The 5,262-nt window shown below is 44.0% G+C and overlaps 1 long non-coding RNA gene across 1 annotated transcript; it reads left to right on the top strand.

Annotated features, from left to right (window-relative positions):
- Positions 1-2,257: 2,257 nt before the first annotated feature.
- LOC122377181 lies at positions 2,258-4,492 on the top strand. Its single transcript, XR_006255812.1, has 3 exons — positions 2,258-2,507; positions 3,400-3,614; positions 4,373-4,492. It is a non-coding gene; the product is annotated as an uncharacterized LOC122377181 (long non-coding RNA).
- Positions 4,493-5,262: the final 770 nt, after the last annotated feature.

Here is a 5,262-nt window from a genome sequence, read left to right as displayed (position 1 = left end):
CCCACAGCCATACACACATCGGCGCCGCAAACGCCCGTACGTACTCGGCGGCGGCATCGTGCGAACCCATGACTCATATGAAACACCCAGTGACACCTAGCGGTCGGCCAGACATTGCACTGACGTGGAAGTGACTACAGGCGGCGGCGCCCCACGAACTGCACCATTCCCTTTGCTGACAAACCATCACAGAGGGAACATCTTTCCCCACCTCCTCCCCACTCCCCCACTATTACATTATCTTCCCTCCCAACCCATTGTCTCCTCCTTTCATCAGTCCGTCTCGTCTTTCAGCGGGAAATCACGGCACTGACCCTATGCAGGACGCTGATCGACAGAGGGCGTGAAAGGAGTCGAGACCGAGTCGCGCCAAAAGAAAATTGGTATATGAAGGTTACGCGTACCACCGATTGCCGAGCACGTGCTAATTTGTAAAATTACCGATCTATTCAAATTATGTCACAGCCTTTTCGTTAAGCTCCATTTATACATTTACTGCACTTATTTCCACAGCACAAAAACAAATCACCTACACTATTATCTAATAATCGAGTCTACTTTTCCGCGAAAAGTTTTCGACTAGCGTTACATAATTTCTTTAACACTCTCCATATTTTTTTTTACAGTCCTATACCACCCGATAGGAGTCAGAGCCCTTTGGCAACATCACAACAGGCTCAGGCTCCGCCTCTTTTCGTTTCTCCCCTCTCCCGACCCATTTTATGGTAAGGCCGACGTGATTTCCCCTAGCAACTCTCAGGAAGTTTTTGGCATCAATTCCGCGTGAGATCCACCTCCGGGCCACTTTCGTGCCAGCAGCCATATTGTAACTTAAATTGCTGCCATATTGTGACTGAAATGGCTAACATATCTCAAACTGGCCTCCTTTTAAATGTGTTCGGAGAATCGGAAAGTAGCCAAAATCGATGTGTTGGCATAACGCACGAGTATAATGGCTGAAGCGATAAGTCAATGGACAGAACACTATTTGTGCTCAGTCATTTGTAAATTTCGATTAATGTGTGCCGGGATAAAACCTAACAATTTTATTTTGAGAGTGTAAAAAGTAGAGCATACACTAAAAGGAAATTAGTGTATGCATGTATATATAAAAGAGAAATTATTCATTCCCTATTACACATTTTCTCATTTCTCTGACATATTCCACATTCCTTTAACACATTCACCCGTTCCATTTAAAGCTTTCCCCATTAGTCTCTTAAATACCCTGCACCTCGCAGCAATCCTCCACAATTACCATACACATCTGTTCTGCCGTGCTGTCGGGAAGCCGAGTAATCCAGGGCTTACAGGGGAATTAGAGGCGGATTAATACCGTGTGTTCACGGTCTAAAGGTGGCTTCACACCGGGTCCGCCAGAACACACACAATTGGCGCGTGCGGTGGTTGAAGGAAGCCGAACTTTGGGTCGAGCTGGAAATTCTGTGGCTTTTTAACGATCAGATTTCTTATCGCCTAAGAAAAGGCGTGATAAATCAGCGACAGCTATTGAAGAAGAAAAAGGTTCCCATACGATTCTGAGCTGGGATAAAAGTTACTTGTTAGATAATGATATATCTATGACGGGTCCATTGCCATAACATAGGCATATTGATTATGCATTACGTTTCCTCTCCCGAATATTCTCCGTGCACGTGCCTTCAAAGAATCAGCTATAACGTTCGGTTCATCTAATGCCATTTTCCCCTGAAGATATATGGTCACACTGCTGCCAGATCTTCACCCGTGACATATGTGGCGCACCGCCTTGCCTGGCATCACGCCATATTCGCCGCAAACGGTGGCTGCCAGATTGGAGCAGATGCCTTCCGGTGGAGTTCCTATCCAATGCCAGGAAACCTGGAGAAAATGAACTTTGCATAAAGGTGGCGAGGATAGCACTGATATAGGGAAACGTAGAAAAGAACATACAACACATGGGTGGACGCGTTTCGTCAGATACTTTTTCAACACCCGAATATCTTGAGACAAAACAGTATGAACACACATGGTTGTAACCTATGTGCTGTATGTTTTCTTCTACACTCTCTAAATATTATATATCTATTTGTCTATACATTATTCAATAGGGAAAAGTGTGGATCTTATAGACATAGCGCGAATATTATTTTCCGCACTTGTTGATGAGGTAATAACTCATGAGCATTTGAATGGAAGATAAAACTTATTTCCTCACGCTCTAACAAAAAATAATAATAATGACTCTCGTATTCAGAGACAAGGCATTTCACATGCTAACCTAATCGGTAACTGTGCTATCACCCAACAACGCATTGATGCGTTGTCGAGAGGGAAGTATGCAATGGTATGCACGTTGCACTTTGCTGCAACTGTGCAGTCTGCAACGTGCATAATGTAACAGGGACGTGGTAGGTGGTGGCGTGCCATTTGGTCATGGTTAGTGGGGCTATTGGTGACTGGTGTGTTGGTGGCTGCTGCGTTTGATGACTGCTGGTTTTCTGAAGGACAGGAACCTTCTGCCTTTGGTGAGTATAACTATTTTTGTTGCAAAGCATGTGGAGGTTGGCTTCACATTATTCCCCATAGTTGTGCTCTTTTTTCGGAGACCAGAGGCCTCTTGCACCAAAATCCTCTTGCACCAATGCTTGGATTACTTTGCATCGTATACCCAATCTAAGACTCAAATGTGACAATTTGCGTGTAAAATTTACCAAGCACCTGTAAGATTACGTATTGGCTGTTGCAAACAAATTTACCGCCGTTAGATTAGCTTATTCTGAAACTGGTTTTTCGATTTTACCTAGCTAGGTAGTTTGGTGCAAGAGGCCTCTGAAGCAGTCTAAAATCGCACAAAGTCAATATTTGGTAAAAGATTGTTCAAACACTAGCTTTAAGTTTTTATTGGCAGCTTTCAGAAGCGTTACAGCTTCCTTCGTCTGCCTTGGACATAATTCTTAAAAAGACAGATAAACAGTTCCTCTGTCTATCTTTTTAATCTGTGTTTATCTGTTTTTCTTTTTCAAGAATTCTTTCCAAGACTGACGAAGGAAGCTGCAACGCTTCCGAAAGCTCCCAATAAAAACTTAAAGCTGTTGTTTGAACAGTCTTTTAACAAATTTTGACTTTTTGCTTTTTTAGACAGCTTCCATCGTCAGCCTTGGATATAATTCTTGAAATGACAGATGAACACATCCTCTGTCTATCTTTTTAATCTGTGTTTATCTGTTTTTCTTTTTTAGGAATTCTATCCAAGGCTGACGAAGGAAGCTGTAACGCTTCCGAAAACTCACAATAAAGACTCTAAGCTGTTATTTGAACAGGCTTTTACGAAATGAATCTGTCCCAGCTCAACAGCCACATATATAATCAAAAAAGTCAATAACGTGACATATTTCATTTCTCAACTTTTGTCCGCAGATTCACGCCTTCACTCCTGAAACTTGTGATGAACCCTGCACCAATTTCTCTGAAGCTGGTGATGAAGGTGACGATGCTGGTGTTGATCACAACTGCCGTCCACGCCCTAGAAGAGCCTGATGACGTCACCGCCCGCGAGCAAAGGATTGTGTCTATATTTCTGCCACCCTGTCCGAAAGGGTTCGGCGAAATTAACGGAACGTGCGCTCAGCTTGGTGAGTTAATGAAAAAATTATCATATGAGCAATAAATCAGCCAAATATATCTATGTAATTATCTTTCATTTTAGTTTTTGCTGAGGACACATATAGATGCAAATAATAAACTTGGGCAAATGCAGTTGGCACGTGTTTTGTTTGATTGTCTAATTAATCTCGTCAGTGCTCTTGCTGTTCTTTTGAAGAAAGTTTACCTCAGTGGATTGTATGATGGATACTGTATACCTATGCTGTTTTGCGTGACATCACGATGCGTGCGTAAAAAAAAAACGCGTTTCTCTCTAGCTTCGAACTCGCTGCCACCGAGTTAAAAGACGGCAGCTTTATCCATTGGGTCTCATGGAGATCATTAGTATCGAGTCATTGATCACAACGGCCACGATCATAAATCAGCATGCCATTAATGCCATCAATGCCATCAATTGATGCCATTAATGCCAAAATTAATCGCTTGAGCATTGTGACGTTGTACTGCCAAATGACATTTGCTGCCGTATTTGTTCACCGTAAGTATTAGTCACTGGCTAATGTGTTCCGCATTTTAGTTGGATCATTTAGCTTTATTTCAGGCCTATCAGATAGTTTCTTACTCTCACAACACTTAAAACACACTATTCCCGTGTTTCCAGTATAAACCATGCAAACCTATAAATTTTGTATATACCTTAGTTCTCAATGTGTGCAACAAAAAGGGAACAAATCAACGTTGTTAAGCAATGGATATTTCTTTACCAGTTCCTCCGATTTTGTTTCAGCTGAAGCTGCTGAACTACCTGTTGACCTTCAACTCCATCTTCAGCTTCCGGACCCTTGACCTCCAGAGCGGAGACTCGCCATCATCACATGCCGTTCACTTATGATTTTCCGCCAATAAATGGACCTTGTTGTTTATTTGTCACCTTAAAAGTAGTGTGCCAGCTTTCCAGGACCGTATGTAGTTAATGGCCCAGATAAGGAGAACCGGATTTTTAGAACTTATCCATACCTTCAAAACTCATGGAAACGTCTTAAATTCTTCAAATTTTGAGTACCCCAGTGCGAAATTCGCCCCGACGGATTGTCGGTCGTACCCCAACCACATTTCGTACCACTATGAACAATAAATGCACACACTGAAATCGCTATTACCGGTAGGCTCATCCAACCAAGTTTCGATAAACCCGTTCATCATCATCTCCTGCGGCTTCGAACACGCCTGATAGGTGGTGCGGTAGACCGCACCCAAAGCCAGGGCCCCGGTAACGTGAGGTAGCCGAGTCGGGGCAGCGTGCGCTGACCCAAGCCGGGGCCGCGCGTCCTCCCGGTGTCATGTGATAGCCCGGGGCTGCCCGCGGGGATGCGGTAGACCGCGCCCAAAGCCGCGGCCCCGGCTTGGGTCAGCGCTCGCTGCCCCGACTCGGCTACCTCACGTTACCGGGGCCCTGGCTTTGGGCGCGGCTTCTGCTCATACTTTGTGGTGCGGTGGTGGTGCGTCGGGCCGCGCGCTCTGACTTCGGCCAAGAAAAATGCGTCAGCTGATCACTGTTATTTCTGCCACTTTCATGTGGTGAGATGGGGTCATAACTTTAGAGACGGCTGTTTCATATCAGTTATTTTACATAAAATAATATTTCAAACCATAAATCAATGTTCGACAGCCAAATTA

Source organism: Amphibalanus amphitrite, unplaced genomic scaffold (genome assembly GCF_019059575.1).
Source record: "Amphibalanus amphitrite isolate SeventyFive unplaced genomic scaffold, NRLGWU_Aamphi_draft 002603F_arrow, whole genome shotgun sequence".
NCBI classification, from domain to species: domain Eukaryota; kingdom Metazoa; phylum Arthropoda; class Thecostraca; order Balanomorpha; family Balanidae; genus Amphibalanus; species Amphibalanus amphitrite.
Note: the sequence above shows the minus strand (reverse complement) of the source record. Positions and strands in the feature narration are given on the sequence as shown.